The sequence below is a fragment of the Podarcis melisellensis genome (genome assembly GCF_964234715.1).
Source record: "Podarcis melisellensis genome assembly, chromosome: 7".
Taxonomy (NCBI): domain Eukaryota; kingdom Metazoa; phylum Chordata; class Lepidosauria; order Squamata; family Lacertidae; genus Podarcis; species Podarcis melisellensis.
The window spans coordinates 39,800,959-39,822,719 of record NC_138539.1 but is presented as its reverse complement, the minus strand read 5'-3'; the positions used below and the strand labels follow the sequence as shown (position 1 = coordinate 39,822,719).

Below are 21,761 nucleotides of genomic sequence, written 5' to 3'. Positions count from 1 at the left end.
TCAGAAGTTGCACAGTAGTAGCAGCTGATGTGGCTGTGCTGCTATCCCACCTTCCAAACTCACAATGAAGTTGCATGCTGGTTCCACCTAGGGTGAGAGCTAAACTTTTCACCTGACAACATCGTAAGGAGACCCTCCAGTCTATCTGAGGACCAGGATTTGTGTTTGGAATGGCCTCTGTGTCCTGATTTGCATGTAACCTTCAGCAGGAAGGTTGGCACCTCTATGGTTGGTCTGTACATGAAGGTCAGGAGGTCAGAAAAGTGTGATAATTCAGAATGGGAAAGAACCTTGCCTGAGAATCCTGGAGAGTCACTTCTGACAGTTGCTAAAGTTACTATTGAGCAATGTTCGAAACTTCAATAGTAATGGGCACATTCTGAGATAGAGAATGTTATTATCGTGAGCATTTTTCTGAACTCTTGTCGCAGTACCCTGCTCTGAAGATTTTCGTTCAAATTGCCACGGCTGGCGCTGGGGGCATAGCAGGAGAAATTCCTCCCCGCCAACCCTACGTGAAGGCGATCGCTGAAGCAGGACCTCATAGACAGCCGTGTCTCAGCTGGCTTTGCAGATCAGGCTGCTTTCTGCCTGCCTGGTCTGTAAGGAGAGGGTGGGGTGGGGGGTGGATGAGCTGTGAGGCTGCAACCCCCCCCCCTGACCCCAAGCCACTGTGGATGCTGCCAAGGTGCCGTTTGGAGCTGTTGCTCAGACTCCCAGAGCCCCATCGGCGCTGCAAATGCGGAGCTGCTTGTAGCTCCAAACTACCTTGTGAACCCAAACAATACTCTCACTCCACGAGGCAGCAGCAGGCGTGATCCTGCCGCCGCCTCCTCCCCTTCCCTCTACATGGCCTGGCGGGGAAGCTGTTTAAGAAGTTGGAGCAGTAGAATAAGCAGCTCTGCATTTGCAGCCTCGAGCATCCCTCTGTCTCCCGCCGCTGCCAGGAGCAGCCCTAGACATGCCTCTTTTGGTGCTGCATGAGCTGGGTGCCAGGCACCGTGGCACAAATGCAACTAGAAATTGTATTTCAGCACCCCACAACCCAGGTTCCAGGCTCTATGTAGCTCCTTGCTTTTCTTTCCCAGTTTTGAACAGTGCTACTGATCTAGATGGTCTGACCCAGTATAAGGCAGGCTCCCATATTCGTATGATTGCATGCTTCCATACCATGTTGGTGAACCTCAAAATCAGGAGAAGATGAAGAGTTTGATAGATGAAATATCACAGTTCACTCAGCTTCAAGTCAGCAGTACTATTGCAAGATGAAGCGTTTTCACTATACTTTTATGTCACTGTATTGAGCCAGTGGTGGAAGTAGGTTCGTCATCCATTTTTAGTGGCACAGTCACTTCGGGAGAACCAGGAGAGGGGTGGAAGTGTGTGACTGGAGACTAGCTGAAGCTAAAGGGTGCAAATTGAATTAAAAGCCTCTTCTGCTGGTCAAATGGATTAGCTCTGTTTTCTCAGCTTCCTTTGAAGTCTGATCATTTTTGTTCTGCTTTATATTCAAATAGCCATTTTGAAATCAGGTCCCCAAAGTAATTTGTGTTTAGTCTGGTATAGATAATACTTTGTCAGCGATTTTTATCAAAGCATCATCAGTGCATTGAGCTTTAACTTCTTTGTTCTTCCAGCATTTTGCCAAATCCCTCTTTGCTGCAGCGAAGTTATGCCTCTTCTTATATCCTTAAGATCAAATCTGATAATAAATACCCATTTACTCACCCCCACTGTTTATGAGTTGTTCACTGATAGCGTGTCCTCAATACTAAATTACTTCGAGGTTCTGGCATCGCCACCTACCACAATTCTGTGGAGGGCCTGCCCCTTTTGGGATTTTGAGAGTGCTATCATTGCCAACATGCCCTTCCCTACCTTTTCTATAGAGTTTGTATCTGGAGATAACCAGTCACACGGGGTGAGGCAGCTGCCTCAAGCAGCACCCAAGAGAAGCAGCACTGAACAGGCCAAGAAAGCCACTGACACACTGGTTCTTTCCATGCTTTCCTTCAAAACCAGGCACTGAATCTCACCTATCTTGGCTCAGATACTTCTGTCATTAGAAGATAAACACCTATACACAACATCTCTCTTGAGAGGCATCTGATCCATGTATTTTCTTCTGTCAAGAGTTGGATACCTCAGTTGGGAGAACATGAGACTCTTAATCTCAGGGCCATGGGTTCAAGTTCCACACTGGGCAAAAGAGTCCTGCATTGTGGGGGATTGGAATAGATGGTGTTCATGATCCCTTCCAGCTTCTACAATTCTATGGTTCTATGTTTCTGTCAGGTCTCCCTGCATTTTCATCGACTCATTCTTCCTTGCCCTTGACTCTTTGGGGTGATTCATTGTGAACCAGAAGCTGTTCAGCTCCTGTCAACTTTTCCCCAAGGGTAAGTTTCAAAGCTGCTCTGCCGCAGCCTCACTGCTATTTAAAACTAAATAGAACTACAAAATGGCACAGCAGGCGTGACCAGGTGAGCAGATGGCTGTCAGTCTTAAACATCAGTATGGTGTCACGAGGAACTGAGCAGCTGATCAGACTTTGGTACTAGTTATCGTAAGCAGGAAGAAAGAAACTGATTTGCTTTTGCACACAACAAACAGCAAAGGAAACTCACAGACGAAAAAAACTACCAAAGTCCAGGCAACATGTATGTTCGCTTGCTTTTACAGACACATTGCCTTTGCTTGCCATTATCACTGTGATTGAAGGCTTCTGTGTGGGATGATGTAGATTAAGACTGCTGGAGGCTTTCATGGAATCACTGCTAAAATGTGTCTTTTAATACAGTTTGGACAACCAGTATATTTTCAATCTGTCAATTTGACTGCTCTCTTCCTTCCATCTTCCCTGTAACCTTTTAATGACCCGTACAGGTTCTTCCAGGTACCTAATTCAAACAAGTGAGTTATGGATTAAACACAAAGTGAAATTTCATTCAGAGCTGATTATTTCACTCCGTTTTTATTTTTACAGCTAAAATTCCGGGTTTTATTTGTTTCATTTTCCATTCTACTCTGCACTATTTGGTAGGAATGCCTACTTACTGGCCCCTGCCATCACCATCACCACCAACATCATCAGTATCATGACTATTATTATTATTATTATTAGTTTCCATACTGCCTTTCCCATGGGAGTCTAAATACACACACACACACACACACACACTGGTAGTTACTGAAATTTCAGTTGACATTCATGCCTCAAAAGCCTGGATGAACAGATTTGTCTTCAGTTTCTGTCTAAATGTCATCCACATGGGAGATAGATGCAACTCCCTGGGGAGAGAGTTCCACAACTCATAAATTCTCTCCTTTTGTTCCAGAAATGCTAAACAGAGACCAGGTCCTTGTGACCCTCCAAATATTGTTGGACTCATCAGCTACAACCAGCATGGCCAATGGTTAGAGATGAGGGGACGTCAAGGATGATGGGAGTTGTTGTCCAACAACATCTCTAGAGGGCACAGCTCCCACACACGAGGAACTAACATAATACAAGACATTAGAAAAAGTAAACTAACAGAACTTCTCAAGGCTCTGATAAAATTATCTGACTTAATATTGCTGTCAAAATTAGCCTTGGGTCATTGTAGTCTGAGAAAGATTTATTAGACTGTGTTAAATCACCACACAAGGCCACCATTAGTGGAGACACAGTAAAGCAGTACCTTCACATTTCCACAACCATAGGTCCCCTAGAAGGCTATAATTCAAATGTGATTATACTTTGGCTGAAGAAAAAGCAATGGAATCCTCAAACTGGTACTAAATCAAAAGAACAGGGATGCTTTAAAATTTATTCTTTAAAAAAGAGAAAAAATCATTACAATATATTGCCTAAACTTTTTTTTTAAAAAATGTTGGCGTTAACATATTACTTACTACCGGTAGTCCATTTTCAATATATTACAGCTATTTGATGGGATGCAATGCTTAAAAGGGTACTTTGCATCTCAAAGTTTGAGTGCCTGGCCTAATATGGGGTCTAATTAGCTGAAAGGAGTGAAGCATACTTTTAACTCTGGAAATTTAAACACATGTATTCTAAAGAGAAACAAATCAGATTACTGCATCTGTGGTAGCAGCCTGGAAGTTTTATGAGCTCTGTGTGAGGTCAGTGAGAAAGGGGTCTGAATAATGTAGAGTACAAACTGCTGCAGGAGCTATCCCAGGGCTCATTCCTCTGTCTTGCACATGCAGGTTATACAAGTAAAAGAGTCTTCTGACTGAGAAATGCTCACTCCTACACATGGATGACGTAGAAATTAAATTTGTATGCACATTTAAGGGCACATACCTAATTTGCCATTTCTGAACACAGCCACATTTTGAAATTTGCATTTCTTTGAATTTTGCAACACAATTCTCCAACCAAGTAATGTGTACAAAAATGCAAATAATAAGGTAAAGTGTGCTTAAAAGTGAGAACATTACTAAAAATTGTATTAGAGGAAGTGGCTTTGCAAAAATATGTATATTAGGCAAAACTGCACTGTGTACATGAGGACAAGCTTGCTTAAAATTCTGATGATGAGGACATAAAAAATAATAATGCAAACTGATGTGAAATCTGGATAACTGAACTTAAGGGCAGAAAAATGAAAAAGTTAGAGAAAGCAAAGTTGACAGATTTGCTCACCACTGCACACTTACATGCAAATATATAGGTGTGCAAACTGTCCTGCATATATCAGATTTTTCATTCTTTGTCGTCCCCCCGCCCAAGAGGTAGAAGAGAGTATGGAAGGGAATCGTACAGCTATAAGACAGATGGAGTAATAAAACATAATTATTGACATTGTTGTTCTCTGTGTGAGCAGATATGTATTCTAGTCATAATATGAATAATTTATTCTTCTATTTGAATTTCTGATGAACAAAAGCTGAATACTGCCTTCCAAACAAATGCTTTATTCAGCTGCAATCCTTCCTCGCTTACTGCCTCTGCAACATACAAACAAATTTAACTTCTTGTTTGGTACTGGAAATAATTGGTAAAAGTGGTTTTAAGTCAACACATGCCATTTTTCTTTACATTTCCTCCTTTTGTTAAAGTCAGTATGTGTACTACCGGAGGAGTAGTTATAATGTATAATGGAATCTGATGGACTGCAGTTTCCAAAGTGGACTCTTGTTCTGATCTGGCTGGTGCAGATCAGGTAAGTCTGCTTTGGAGTTGGAGTTCATAAGAATCCACTCCCACTCCACATCCCACCACTCTGTTAGACACACTAATAGCAGTACATAGCCCACAGCACTATGGAAGGTGAAACCCTTGCAGGGGCTCTTTCTATTCTGTCACTTGGACTGTGTGATGGGAGGGAAGAGGTGGGGGAAGCACCCCTCTGCCCTTTCTGGTTGTGTAAGTGCCACACCTGTAAAACATGTTCAGAGCACATTCCCTCTCCAAGTAATCCAGGGAACTGCAGTTTGTTAAGAATTCTCAGAACTGTAGCTTTGTGAAGGGTAAACTAGAGTTCCCAGGACTCTTTTGAGGAGAAAGGGATATGCTTTTAATATGTTTTAAAGGCATGGTGTGTTCACAGCCTCTGTTGTTCCTCCTCCTGCTGCAACCGCACCAAAAGAAGGGAAGAGATAGTTAGGGTTAAGAGGTTGGGTGTGTGTGTGAAGGCAACAGAGACAGAGCAGTGCACAAGCCTTCCAAGATTTTCAGGTTGGTTCCAGGCATGTTTCCATGATTTCTACCCATGAGGGATTGGATGGTGATGGAAAAATCTTAAGCCAATCTTTGGAAGACGCAGTCATTTCTAGTTCTTATGTAGCACAAGTGATAATGGATAGTTGATGGGAGTTAATGGGGATAATGGGCACTGCAGTGCAGCAGTGACAAGAGGGCAACAGGTTTCCCACCGCTGGCATCAGTGGATGATGAAATCATGGCATTGAACTCGATAAAGTAATGTTTGTAGGCTGCATCAAAATGGACTAATAAAAGGCCTAGTAGCTTCAAGGGAACATTTGCATGTCACTTATTAGTCAGATCTCTATAAATTAAAACCCATTATGCTTAATGTTATTCTGCAATCGCTCTGGAAACTACTAATCTTGACCTCTTTTCATTTCAGCTGCCGTTTGGCTATTTCTAGGTCAAGTTGCCCCAGGGATCTTAAGAAGAACCAAAGTCAAAGCAAAGCTGTCAGACACAAATGAACAATTGCTGGCAAGATAGGACAATCCATGTTCCATGAAACGAGAGATGAATGAACAACCAACAAGAATAAATAATCTATAGGAGAAAATGTAATCCAGAGTTAAGCGAGATAGCAAGTTGATTTAGAGGGGGCAATTCTCATTTTAAATCCACGAGACCTTGCTTCTGAAAATCAAGTAGTTAATAAAATTGTATGCTGCTAAGAAGAAATAGTGGAAATAGCAAAGGTGGTGGGAAATCAAATACACTTCTGCCGTAAACTGGTAAATTGAATTGTGACTAGAATTGTGCCATCCTAACATGGTGCAAATGTACACTCAAAACAGAAGCATTGAAACATTATGAATAATATGGTCTGTGTAAATAAAACAAGCTTTGAGAGCTGATGTTGCTTGAGCCAAATCCTGATGGGTGCAGTCATCCCACTCACCCTTCCTTAGTTGCCAATCCCAGAGACAAAAGAGGCATTGATGAGCAGTATATATGACAATAGCAGCTGACCATTGTGCAATCGATACAGAATGAGGTTCTGCCCCTCACTTGATTCTCAAAGTGGATCTGCTTCAAAATTAGTTTTTGACCAGGAAGGTCGAGCTATCAAACTCTAAACAGGAATTCAGATGTAAAGAGAAATGCACTGTAATCTAATTCCAGGTGGCCACAGTCAACAGTTACCTGAGGAACCTGAGTTAAGTTGGCATAAGATGCAACCAACTATGCCTGCTGGATTGACAGGAGAAGAATGCATTTCTTATTGCTTCTTAAAATAATGAACTGTCACACTTCGGGAATTCTGACTGAATAGTTTTTGTTGTGGACAACATTTTATGTCGCAGTGAAAGGTAGCTAGACTCAGATGTACACGTAATGATTAAAAACATCCCTGTCTACATTAAATGAGGCCTGGAAATCACTTGGTCTCTCTGTCTGTCTCTCTCAACCAACCAACCAACCAAAAGTTTGCACTGATAGATATCTATTCTGCAGCTGATGAACAAAGAGGCAGGTGTCAACTTACATAATGAATTCCTTTGAGGTAGCCACCATCTAGAGTCAATCCAACCCCCTAGTACCATCTAATTCAGAGTCCTGTACGATAATGTGTTCCTTGGTCCCAGTGGAAGATTTGTGGTCTGTGGACAGCCCTTTGGGGGCCCCTATTCATTCAACTAAAGGGACGTGGGTGGCGCTGTGGGTTAAACCACAGAGCCTAGGGCTTGCCGATCAGAAGATCGGTGGTTCGAATCCCTGCGACGGGGTGAGCTCCCGTTGCTTGGTCCCTGCTCCTGCCAACATAGCAGTTCGAAAGCACGTCAAAGTGCAAGTAGGTAAATAGGTACTGCTCCGGTGGGAAGGCAAACGGTGTTTCCGTGCGCTGCTCTGGTTCGTCAGAAGCAGCTTAGTCATGCTGGCCACATGACCCAGAAGCTGTACACCAGCTCCCTCGGCCAATAAAACGAGATGAGCGCCGCAACCCCAGAGTCGTCTGTGACTGGACCTAATGGTCAGGGGTCCCTTTACCTTTACCTTTACTCATTCAACTAAATAAACATGAATATATCCAAAGATATGATAGAGCTGCCTGCTCCCTAAACACTGCTTAATGGTGTCCCTTTTTGAGCAACGATTACAGCATTCTCTTCAGCACCAGACATCTCTATGACCATTTTGGTCAAAGGATCACAGCTCAGTGGTAGAGCATCTGCCTTGCATGCCAAGGGTCCCAGGGCGGGGAGAGACTTCCTGTCTGAAAACCTGGAGAGATGCTGCCAGTCAGTGCGGACAGTACTAAGTTAGATAGAGCAAGGGTCTGACTCAGTAAAAGGCAGCTTCTTATGCACCATCCCAAGGGATTGTGCATGCAATAAATTCCTTAACATTGAGAAGAATATATCCATAATCAAAGATTTGTATCCTACCTTTCTGCTTCATTAAAAAAAAGGATCCCTAGTGAATTACAAGCAATGTTTCAGACACAACCTAATAAAACTAACAGAAATCACTGTAATGAAATGAAAAGAAAAAGCTGTTCACCCACAGATTTAGTAAACATGCTATGAACAAGCCATTTCACTGCTGCTTCAAGAACTCTGTATGTGCCCTGGAGCCTCTGCTTGCACATTGGCCGGTACTTTATCAAAGTGAAATGATTCCAGTCTGCTAGTAAGTTGGAGCAACATTATTGCATACTAAACGTTTCTAGTCAATCATTAAGATTAGCTTGAACCTAAATGTTAGCTAGAAAATGAATATTAAGTGTTCAGTTAATATGGCCACAGGACCAGAAGCATCATAAAGATGAGGAAAATTGGTGCCTCACAATTTTAAAATGTGTTTGATTAAACAAATTAATTTTGTAGAGTGCTTTGAAAATGAACAGTGCAGTGTAATTGCTTAGCATTATGATAATGAGGTTTGCTAACTTATCGACAGCTCCGTTTATTATATAGCATAAAAGGCCTACAATGCAGTAATATGCTGATAATGCTCAATATCAAATAGTACTGAACTTTTCCTTCTTCTTTTCTCCATTTCCCCTCACCAAAAATGCCATGCAGACCCAGTCAAATCAGATGGTTTTCTTGATCAGCCTGGTTAATTTGCTCTAACAATGTCATTGCATTGTCATTGTAAATCAGTTACAGATAGGTAGCCGTGTTGGTCTGCCATAGTCAAAACAAAATAAAAAAAATCCTTCCAGTAGCACCTTAAAGACCAACTAAGTTAGTTCTAGGTATGAGCTTTCGTGTGCATGCACACTTCTTCAGAAGAAGTGTGCATGCACACGAAAGCTCATACCTAGAACTAACTTAGTTGGTCTTTAAGGTGCTACTGGAAGGAATTTTTTTATTTTGTTTTTATTGTAAATCAGGTCACTGAAAAATATGGGAATTGTAAAACATGATACTAGATTCTCTGATACTAGATTGTGCAGGTGGCAGTGTGGGGAAATATGTGGGTTAGGTTAGTATCTGCATTCTATTTCTCCAATTGAAAGGTTATTTGATATGACCTTTGACACGTTTAAAATGTAATGTTTATTTTTTGCGGGTTGAAAATAAGGATGAGATGACTATTCCAAAGGGAAGCAATTAAATAGGAGCCCCCCTGCTCAAACACAGGAGCCACAATTCCCACAGCCCACCTATGAATTTCTCAAGTGAGACATTTTATCTTTAGGAAGACAGGAGGGTTATAAAGTAGCAGATAATAACCAACTAGTAGCTGAGGTTGTGGTGTGACATCACCACTCACCTGATCTCTGATTGGTTACTGGAAGTTAGATAGGGAGGAGCAAGGTCAGCATGGTACAAACATATCAGTGGGAGTTACAGATAAATAGCCGTGTTGGTCTGCCATAGTCAAAACAAAAAAATTTCTTTCCAGTAGCACCTTAAAGACCAACTAAGTTAGTTCTTGGTATGAGCTTTCGTGTGCATGCACACTTCTTCAGATACACTGATATTCTTCAGATATCAGTGGGAGCATCAGATTGGCACTGTGAGTGCATTTGCGCCATGCCAACCTTGCCACCTTTTCACCTCCCACTATCTACTTTCTGCTAAGAAGCAGTGATATGACTGACTGGAGGTCAGACCATGCTGTCTGCTACTGTTCCCAGCACAGTGGGAGAAAGGGATTATCAGGGCTGTTTCTTGATGGCAAATGATTCACACAGGCTCTGTTCTTGCTGGAGATTATGCGGTTTGGTAGTTCCAGCCCAGGACATTCTGCATCCTGAGGCAAGGACAATATGTTTCTCCCCCTTCTCATTTCACATGCAAAATCCATCAGACAGCTGAATCTTACTTTGACGTTGGCATTGGGTCAGCATTTTCTGCTTAGGGAGGACAGAGTAGGCACACACAGCTCTGTCCTCCAGTATCTCACTGCCATTCCCTCCTCTCAGCATCTGCTGCCTAAACTAGGTTCTATGAAAATCAAACTTTTTCTGTTCAAGTGTCTAAAACAAATGAAAACTTTAGGTAATTGCATTCAAAAGCATTTTCAGCCACCTGAGATATTGTTATATGATCAACAGAATTTGTTGAGCAAGAATAACCTTTTTAACTTTCTGCAAATTAAATGCTGGTGATTGAGCAAATGGAAAGAGAGGTAACCTCCCCCTCCCCCCCCCAAGAGTTGAGGCTCTTTCTCATGAGTACCCAAGAGGAAGGAGTCTGCAATTATGGGCCTAACGTGTGTGGTTTGCAAAAACTTTTTCTTTGAGTTTATATTCTAGGCTCTCAGGAGACACAGGAAGGAGCTGTGGAAAACTCAGAGTTTCTATCTATTATTCTCTCAGATAGGTCCATTAGGAAATCTTCTCTAGCGAGTGTTGATTTTTTTTAAATTTTTTAAAATACTACTATTATTGCATTCATACAACCCTCCTTGTTATTTCTTTCATTATATGCAGTCTGTTCATTGCCTTTAAAAAAAGCTCTTTATCCACTTTGATTAGATAATTTCTCCATTATTTAAGGTTTGCGGTAGTGTTGTGAAGAGGAGTCTTTATCCTATTTCTTGCACACGGGGATCTGAAATCATTAGTTCGTCTTCTGCTACAATGATGGTTTCCCCTGCCCTCCCATCCTCTTTTCTCTTCCTTCTCCTATTGCTTTTCCGGCTTTGAATAAAAACGAATGAGACCGATCCCATCCATAAGTTATGCCTGTTGGGCAGCATAGAATCACTGCTAAGCCCCCTGTTTTGGAAGACCACAGAAGACAGGAAAATATGTGCCACACAATGATAATTGCACATGGGGCAAAATGTGTGTGTGTATGTGTGTTGCAGTGTGTGTTTGTGTGAGTGGGAGGAAGGGAGAGCAGAGAACTGAATCTTAGGAATTACATCCATAACTAATTCCTCCTTTTTGCAATGACAACAGCACACTATCAGCAATCGGCCAAATGATCAAAAGACTTGTTAGGATAAAGGTGGCTGGATGGAATGAAAAGCATCCCGAAGCCAGCAGTTACCTGAGACTGCTGTTCTTTGCACCATTTCTGCAGATTGCCTATATCACAGTCCTGCCTCAGATGTGGGCGCAGCTGTGACCCTTAGCATTTCTTTTCTCTGTGGGACCATGGCCACAGATATTGAACCTTGACCTTTTTGTATACCAGAGCTATGGGGTTCCAAGAATTGGTATGTTTTGGTTCTGGTGTATATGGCTGCACTCTATACAGGGGCATGTCAAGGGCTATGATTATAACTCTGAGTTCTGTGTGCATCTGTGGTTCTGTCATTGGGTAGTTGCATTGTCAAGCGGGAGATTTGGGCTCCAGTCCTGCTGCCCTTCCACTTTGCATCTGAAATCATGCTCCTACATGTGCCCCCAAAATAAGATCCAGAGGGTCCTGTGAACCGTCTGGAGTAGATGTTAAAGGTTGAGTAGAAGGGTTGCAGGGGAGAGATGAATAAGGGAAAGGCCTGTTGCATGAGAAGAAGCCTGTTCCACTCATATAGCAGCAATGTTTGATACAGCCCAATGTGTGCACATTCATGTATGCTGGAAGTGTGTCACACCCTCCTATATGCGTGTGTATATCTGTGTTTAGAAATCTTGAAATGTTTATCTTAATTTTTTATATCTACATCCAATTCTATAGCTAATGATTTTGGCTAGCTTTAAAATCTGTGGAACACAGGACTACCACAAATCTGCCAACTGATGCCCTAAGAGAAAGGTAAACTAAATATTTGGCCTTTTCCATCAATGTGAGTTATGTATAATTCAATGTATCTGAAGCAAACTCTTGTGGGTAAAGCAGAGTCACAAATAATGTAGAAGTGTTTTGCCATACCTGTGACACTGTATGACTGTCATTTTAAATTGGCCTGGGTAGCAGGATCGATGCGCTTAGATGGCCAGTGGGATCTCGCTGTCTGTCAGATTTTTGGCTTGTTCTTGACAAGTTGTCTGACAATTCAGTGACAGCAACTACAACCCAATTATGCCTCATCCTTGCAGTTAAAGTGAGCTAGTCACAGTGTGATCACTGGGACCAAAACGACTTAAATCCAGGGATTCTGATTGCTGTATGAATTACACCCTGGTACTCTAGTTCTAACATTACTGGGAAGGAAGTTCTATTTAAATCAGTGGAAATTGTTTTCAACTAATGTGGCAATGGCAAGATGATGCTCCAATGTGGGTCTCTAGTTCCCGTCTCTGAGCCCAGATATACTCATGTGCAAAATGTTGCTGAATGGAACTGGTACCACACATGGTACTTTGTGAATTTACCTTTATACTGGCATTAAAATGCAGATAGCTAGTCTGGGTTTTCAGATTCACATTCCACTGCAATAACAAAAGATCTTTTTATTTGTTAATAATGACCACAATGGGTTTTTGAGCATGAAAAACAAAAGCCGGGATCTAGTTTTGTTTTTCACCTGCAGAATCAGCTCTCATGAGTGCAGAACATGCTGTGTTTACTGACATATTGTGCCACCATATCATATATCTTAACTGTAGTATAAAAGAGCTCTCCCTTAGTAAAGCCTTCTGATACACTCTAAAATTTCTCTTTTGTTACTTTTTGCTGCAATATTTTATTTTCTGGGAGACATTTTCCCAGCGTGTTTTGTTTTATCTCATACAAATTGGTCAGTTTCATAGTTAATTTTGGACAGTTATTAAGACATAACAGGTGCATGTAATTGTAGTTAGATCAGACATATTCTAAAAAAAGCGTCTTAGAATGTTTTTATATTTACCTGAGTACATTCAGAAAGAATATGATGATGCTTGTGCATCCTATCCACTTCTGTTAATGAAAGGAAAAGCTCTTCAGAGATGCATCACTTCTTTTAGCCTTCACACAGATTGGCTTTAAAAATGAATTAATTCTGATTTGATATGGTTTTTGCTTCTGTGTTTTAAACAATCAATGTGGTTAACAGTTCCCTCATGAAACTCCAAGGTTAACCTCTGTCTTGGATAGGTTTCCTCACTATATATTTGTTCCTGCTTAGACTCACATTTGCTTATCTGTGTGTATTTCAGTAAATCACATAAATTATCAGGAAATTCTGTAACCACAGTGACTGGATAAGAAATACAGCCCTATGAGTATCCAATTTCCATGTCTTATTGGGGAACACTGAATGTTGCCATTGTCAGAAACCTCTAGTTAGCAGGGAAACGTAAAGACGGAATGAAAACCCTTGCAAGACAGCATGGTAGAAATGTTTTAAATCCACTTGCAATATCATTTGATGCACTTAGTGCAGAAAGGAAGAACCTGGGTTTAACAATATTGCTTCCATATATACTGAAAAAAATCCATTAAGTCACTTTACTGAGGATGTCTGACAGAATGTTTTATTGACAATGATCTTGGGGGAGTACTTCAGCTACAAACTTTGTTTTCTGCTCTTTTCAAGGGGAGAAAAATGCATTGAAGCAGGTGAGGACAAGGTTACAAAATTATTTTTTCACAGCATCCGGGGACTGCTGCAGAGGCTGAATGCTGAAAGTGGCACGAATTTTCTCCCAGGGGTAGGTTTGGCCCCAGTTTCACCCTCCACACTAAAAGCCCCATGCTCCAAGTGGTTTTACCTGTAAAGTACAGTCGTACCTTGGTTCTCAAATGGAATCCGTTCCGTAAGTCTGTTTGACTTTTGAAAACGTTCGAAAACCAAGGCACAGCTTCTGATTGGCTGCAGGAGCTTCCTGCACTCAATTGGAAGCTGCGGAAGCCCTGTTGGACGTTCGACTTCCAAATATTGTTTGCAAACCGGAACACTCACTTCCAGGTTTGCTGCATTTGGAAGTCAAAACATATGAGTCACAAGGCATTTGAGAACCAAGGTACGACTGTAGTATGTGTTCATGTGTAGGCGGCCCTTGGACCACAAAATGGTGAGTAATTTGCTTTCGATGTGTGTGTGTGCGCGTGTGTATGTCCGAATACAGTTGGTATCTGTATTGGAATTAGAATTGTTTTTATATATGCAGTTGTTTTTAACCATTTTATATATGCAATTGTTTGCATATGTTTTTATTGTATTGTGACTGACATTGCTTTGAGAAGCTTCATAGGAAGTGGTTCATAAATGAGATAAATAAATAACAATAATTTCCTTCAGATGTCTTAAACACACACACACACACACACACACACACACGAATGCAGCAGAATGAACCAAAGATGGGAAAGTAGCAAAAGTTCCGCAAACAAGGAATGCATTTTCAAATTCCTTATTCTTCATAATTTGATATGATATTGTTGGGGGTTACTATGACATCAAAAAGTCACTTTCAATATTCACTATTGCTTCTCCTTCCTTTAGTGCAGTAACAGGAGTCTGTTTGAAGTCAATCCTGCAGTGTAACTAATGAGTGAAGTAACAATGCAAGATCGCTGCAGGCCCACAAAACTCTGACACTTCCTTTTCAAGATGTGGATTAGCAGCTCTATGTGTTCCATTGAAAACTTGCATACAACAGACATCACTTTTGAAGGAAAAAAGGAATAGCTAATAAGTGTATTAATAATAGTGAGAGTAGTTACCTGATGCTGTAGTAAACATCCAACACTTAAGTAAACTGATTTTTAAATGGTTATTATTTTTGTCCTTTGCTTAAAAGGGATATGAGATGGAAGCTGTTTAAATCACTAATTCTCAATTTTAATTTTCAAAAACTATTGAAAACCATCTCAGTTCCATGTAGCCTTGCAATCCTGGGTCCATCAGCACCTGATTGAAAGAATATCCTTAATTCTGTTACATCAGGATGGTGACATCTTTGAGAAGACAATAGTGTCATTTTTCTTGGCTTTGAACATAAGGTGAGTATTCTCAGAGGATCACCCTGAGAATGGAATTAACTGTGAGGACACTTCAAGAATGCTAATATTTGGGCCTTTCAGATCCAGATTTTGTTGGAGTCATGAAACTGAGTGGTTTATAACATTCAAGAAGACTTCTCCAAAACACTTTGAACTTAATGAAGAGTTGATTACTAGAAGCACAGAAGCTTGTCTACCTTTTGTTTCATTTTCCTCTCATTCTGCCCACATGTGTAATAAAGCCTTAGGGGCTCTTTCTCTGTTGTTATGTGCCCACAAAAGGGAGTGCTTTGCAGGGGCAATGAGACAAGAATTCTTTCATTGCCAGATCTGAAGACTTTTCCCATGAAGGTTCCTGACACCAAGTGTGTGTTTACTCCAACGGGGCTTCAGATTCAGGTTTGTGATGAAAACACAGCTCTGGGACACTAGAAGGGGTAAAAGAAGTTGGAATTAATGAGTCAAGAGAAGAGCTACTGACAGGAGGTGAGCTGAACACCCTTTTCCTACACACCCCATCATAGGTGCCGAGTGTGTGGGGCTGTGGGTGCTCCAGTTCCCACAACATTCCCCATGAAGGGATGAGGCACCGATATTTGTTTGTGCCGGGGCTGTGCACGCTGTCGGGGATATGTGTTCCTGACATCAGCACACCCAGTGGTGTAGCATATATTCCTGCTGAGCGTGCCCCCGAGGGAGCCCGCTGTGCCCAGCCCGGCCGGGTGCACTGTCCAGCTGAGGATAGGGGTGGCCAACTTCAGGAGTAAGCTGATGCCCAATAGAACTGGTAGGATAGAAGCAGGAAAACCAACAGTAGGTCTTCCCTTACTCTTCTGAGGTTTTTCAAGTGGGTTCTCCTGCAGGATCCTCTCACCACTCCTCATTGTTCAGCCTGTCCCTGACATCGAGCTACTCCTGACTGGCTGTAAGTAAGCCAGCAAGTGGGTGGGAGCTAGTAGAGGGCATAATTGATAGATTTTAAAAATAAAATAGGTTTATATGTATTTAGCAGAATAAAAATAGTTTGCAAGCTGGAGTTAACACACCACCTATCATGTATCTCATTCACACATCACTAGCATTGCTAAAAATGGTACTGTATAATCAAATATAAAGGAGTCCCCAGTTAAAGGTTTCTTTCTCCATGGATCAGCAGAGATGACTCATTCCCCACAATGCACCTGCAGGCATCTTGTGACTCTCTTATCTGTGTTACTGGTCAGATTTGGCACGTAACTTTCTGTCTAAAATGGCTTGGGTTACAGCATACTGTGTGGGTCCTGATAGGAGATTGCAGGAGTTGTTGAAGGTTTTCTGTTGGATCTGTGGATTCGAGTGAAGAGATCGTTTGAGGAAGAAGTTGGAAAATTGCCAGAAATCAGAGAACTATCAGTTGCAGGACTTTGAAAGCAACTGAACTTAGGACTTGGCTGTGAACTATAACACAGCAAGGACTTGGAAGCAAATAATCCTCTCTGGGCTCAGAGAGAAAAGACTACTTGTAACATCTGTAAATAGTGTTTGTATGTATAGTGGTGTATGTTGGTGTTGGCCTTGTAAAGACAACTCTGCCAAGTGACTGTTTTCTGTAGTGAGCTTAACTGCGTGACAGAACTTCTGTGGCATATACACCCTGCCTTCTACTGACCGGAGGCATGAAAGGTTGCTTATACCCAACAAGAATGAGGTTGGTGTGGCAATGCCCCATTCATCTTGATGGATTACCCTTCACTGCCCCCATTGGAGGATGCACTGCACTAGAGAAAAACCCATCAGGATTTGCTTACATGCAACAGGAATGCAATGTTTAAGTTGACCTTTATTTGTGTAGTTTGTCAAGCTGTCTCCTCTGCACGTCCCTCTGTAGGAGTTCTTGCTTTTGAACTGCATTTTCAATTCTTCTTTTCTTTGGACAAAAACAGTCCCTTCTCTATACCCCTTCTAGTATAGTCTTTGCCTCCCACCTCCTTTTTGTCCTCATAGCTACCATTATTTGCTGCCTCACTGGTTGTTTTCTTTATTTAGAAACGAAATCTTTCCTTCTGTTCTTCTCTTGCCAAGTATTATTCTCACTGAAGCCTACGTTCTCACTGCAGAATTTCCACAAACCCTCTTTATGACTGACCGCTTGTTCTGGCTTGTTGCTGCTTTGCCCCTCTTTCCCGGTGATTATTGATATCTCACAGCAAAACCTGTTATGTTTGAAACGAGCCATTTCTCACATTCAAGTAGAAATACTTTGCCTTGTTCTGCTTACTAGATTATCAATGGTCAACTTCATGAAATTCTTAGCACAAGAGATACTTCAGTAGTGTTTTATCTGAGAAGGTAGGGGTCCCCCCCCCCAATTCTGGAGATTCCCTCTCCATAATAAACCCCTTGCTCTCTCCTCCCATTAAGATTTAAAGTGTACTCATGCCAATCACAGGGCTTCATAAGAACCTGCTGCTATTGTTATTTTTCATCACAAGTACTTTTAGCTGGTAGTGGCTACATGCACACTGTACCTTTGCAGCCATTCAAAGCACATTCATTCTCTCATAGGATTCTGGGCACTGTGGTTTACCCCTCACAGAGTTGCTATTCCCAGCAACCATTAACAATAAGCAATGTTTTAAAGGTGGGTGCAGGGTGTACACAGCCACTGTGTGCCCATTGCATTCCTCTGTTTCATCATTAACTATGTTTACTCAGAAATAAATTAGTCAGTTTAATGGACCTATTCTCAAGTAAGTATGCATAGGACTGCAGCCTAATCATATATACTAAGAGTAAGCATATATGCCTATATTTATTTATATATGGTGGAGGTGAAAGTTGAGTGCTTAATGTGCATAATAACTGGTCATTTTGCACATTCACCAGGCCTCATGGAGAATATGCACACAATCCCTCCGTGCAGAGGGAATGGAGCGTATTATCCAGTCAATATATACATAATCCCCACAGGCCTTTGGGAATGTGCATATCTCAGCTGAATGTTATGCTCTTCAGGGAAGGATTATAGGTACATTCATCATGAGGCCTGGTGAATATGCACATTGGCCTCTCGCCATGCACATTAACGATTCAATTTACATTCACCTTATCAAATGTGTGCACGCGCTGTTTCTTATGTAGCCAAAAAAGCACTACCCATAAGTGAAAATTACCGTATTAGCAGGGTTAGGGAAAACCAACAGGTTTGCAGAAAAACAAAAAGTACTTGGGGGAAAATCCTATAAAAGACGGTGGAAACCAGAAACAGCCAAATGAAGGCTGAGTATGACCATTGGTCATGGAATGGTAGCCATTGGAAGAGGGCACAGCTGGGTGACTCAAACCCTTAACAGGAGCAGTCTGTACTACCATATTTTGTTGCTGGTTACACAGGAATGGTGATGCATTCTTATTTGACATTCAAAGCCCAGCACTTTGATTACCATTCCTGCCTTTGTGGGCTGGACCCAGAACCTGGTGAAAAGCTGTGGGCCTTGGAAATGGGCCCACTTCACCAGACATTGTAGTTTGGGCTTGGATTTGGGTACTGATTGAATTCTGTGGCACATCAGAGAGCAATCACCCAACAGAGCCCTCTTCCATCCATCCCACACTATCTAAGAAATATGTATTTGTCATTTGAAGAACAGCTTACGCTCTGCAATGGGTAGACAATGGTTATATTAAAGGCCACTTCAGTGGTAGACAGAAGAGGCAGGATCAGCCGTGTCCTCATAATAGCATTGTGTTCAACACAGTGTTCAGAATGGGGGCTGCTTGTGTTTCATAGGCATTGAACATCCTTTTATTTTTATTTTTATTTCCAATTCCTGGCACATTTCTTAACAATTAATAGAACATTGCAATTTTAACGTCTGCTGAGCAGCTTTTGGACTTGGATTCTCTGTGACACCGAGACATATACCTACTTGAAAAGATCTATAGAATTATTTACAAAGGATGCAAATTAAAACAAGCTGCTTCATAAAAGTTATTAAAATAATCTCATTAGGTAGAATATCTGTGTAGAAATGGAAGGCAAGAAGAGAAGGGGAAATTATAGAATGGGAGATGCCAATCTAAACGTATTGAGTTGTGAAACATTTTAATTTGCATGCAAATTAAATATTGAATTAAAAAGCCCCAAGAAAATTAAAGTGTGAACTATTTTGGAAATAAATGGAGAGACTGAATCATGAACTTGGAGATGTGCCTTTACTAGTTTCTTTTCAAGTCCTGTCTCTGTGTGTGTTGATGTCGCCCCCCCCCCTTTAAGCACAGGTTGTTTTTTTTAAAAAAAGATGGTAGGCTTCATTTCATCTGATAATTTTACTGCAAGATATGTGTGTTTAGATGAGGGATGGGAACCTGTGGCCTGGTTGGAGCTGATGGGAGTTTCAGTCCAGGAACATCTGGAGCCATGAGTTTTCCACTGCTAGTTTAGGTAGGTAGGTACTGAGTGGAATCCAATTGGTGTCCTTGTGCTCATAAAATGGCTTTCTATCCAGCAGGTGGCTCTGCTAATGGAAGAAGAGGGGAGGCCATTTTTGAGGATTTCTTAAGGGGCAACCACACAGTCTCCATCTAGCTTTGCATGCACATTAATCTTGCATTGCTAAACAGAAGGATAGCTCTGACAGTACTGATCCCTTACCAGTGGGGATGACTACTTCCAGATACTCATTCCCTCTTTACTTTTACTCTTGTGATCGGGAGAACAGCCTGATTTCCAACAGTTCTGGTTTCTGTGCAAATTCTGACAGGGACCTGTGAAGAGAAATGAACCAAGGAGGCACATGTCTGACATGTTGGATCTGAACTCCAGCATTCTGAACTAACAGACTTGAAATATGAAGAGGCACACAGACAAGAAATTGCAAGCCCGGAGGGTTTACATTCTGCATTACCTCTGAAGTACTGACAGCAAATTACAAATTCAGAAGTAGTAAATAAATATAATAAAAACCTAAAGAAAAATAAAATTCAAATATCAGCATATGTTACCATTAAAATATGTGCAGCTTTGAAATTCCTCCTTGCTTATTACTGACAACAAGCTAAAAAACACACACAAATCCTTCTAAAATGCTGATTCTTTATGAAAACTGATAAGTTTTATGCTTGCCTGGCTATCTTTGGTGTCCTGAAAGAAAGCGGTGATTTCTCCTCCTCTGTCCAAAGGCAGGGCTGGGCAGACTTCAGGCTGGTGAGATATTCTTGGTTTGTATAAGAAACCTGAGATCCATCAACTGGGAACAAGTGCAAGAGACATGGCCTTAGAATTAAGCCCTGTAAATGTTTCTGAGTACCCAAACTGCACGGAACCCACACTCTTCCTTCCACACAAAAATCTACTCCTGGTTGTCCCTCACTCAGCTGTCTTAATTTATGCAGTATAGTTTGGGCTAGAATGAAGAATTGTGTTGTTCTTGCCATTGGTAAATGATTGGGGGTCAAATCCCTTTTTATTTCCTTTAGATCACCCAGTGATCTCCCAGAAGAGATGTGGCAAAAGTTAAATCAGTTTGCATTTTAGTACTAGATTACCAAAATGGCACTTCCTGAACCAAAGCACACACCCCACACCGAAGTCCCCCAACCAATGTGTACAAAAACATGTATATTGAGGAAATGTTCATGCGAAAATGCATGTATTAATGAAAATAATGTGATGAAATGCATTCTCTTAGGATAAATTCACATGCAAAATTTCACACAGATGTGTTTTTTAAAAAAATCACAAATGTACGCAGAAATAGGGCAAACAGAAAGAACCCAAAACTGATAGATTTATCTACCCCTGTCTAACAGTAGGTCTCACTCTAGCTTTTCTATGGCTGTGTCTTCATGTTTTTCTCTACTGTGTCTGCCCTGTTTTTAACATCTTTTGCTTCTTGGAGCATTCTTTGAAGGGACATTTGGCCATTCTCTGTAAAGAATCTGTCCTGCTCTTCTAATTCTCTTCTCTATGGCTTTAACAGTCCACTTGAAATGACTGACTCATCCATCTTGGAATGCTTAGGCCCTTAAGAAAAAGAGCATCAGCAACATTTTTAGAAGCCTCAAAGACTTTGTACCTTTCATGCACCAATAAAGCATCGCTGACAGAAGAACATAAAAACACTGAAGTGAGCATTACCCAGTTTCATTCATTCAAATGAGTTGTGCTGTTCTTCATTTCCGAACACAAACTATTTCCAGCCTTTGTGAATGATAATCATTAGAATTATAGTGCACACTGGCAATTATAATAATATTCCCCTAAAGTACATTTAATAATATACCAGGTTTCAAAAGCTTAAGCAGTTCTAAAGAAGGAAAATGATTTTGTTGGAAAGACAGGGAGTCACGGGAAACAGTACAGGCCGAGGTGATTATCATTTTCTCTTTCAGCTTATTGACAAGGAGAGACATTCTGAATATTATAGAGTCATGTTTTCATTTCATATCAATCTTCCTTCAGAGCTGTGTGTATAGTCCTTTATACACTTCAGTACTCCAAAAAAGCCCTCTCCATTTCTAATCCTTATGGGCAACATTTAATGATGTTCATCTGTTTGTGCAATGGAACTCCACTTGCGCAACAGGACTTCTTCCCCTCAAGGTCCCCCATGCTCCCCAAATCTGCTCTGGAGGCTCCATCAACCCTTCAGAGAGGTTTTTTGGGGTACAGAGGGGGCTACAGGAGAGAGGACAGGTTGGAGAAGTTCTGAATGTGCTAAATGATTTAGATGTGATATACCGCTCAGCTCTTCTTGGCAGCAAATTTCTGGTACCGTAGCACA

At 41.3% G+C, this 21,761-nt stretch overlaps 1 long non-coding RNA gene across 1 annotated transcript; it reads left to right on the top strand.

Moving 5' to 3' along the window:
- The first annotated feature begins 387 nt into the window (after positions 1-387).
- LOC309373453 lies at positions 388-7,100 on the top strand. The gene is made up of 2 exons (XR_014170042.1): positions 388-521; positions 6,102-7,100. It is a non-coding gene; the product is annotated as an uncharacterized lncRNA (long non-coding RNA).
- The last annotated feature ends 14,661 nt before the right edge of the window (positions 7,101-21,761 follow it).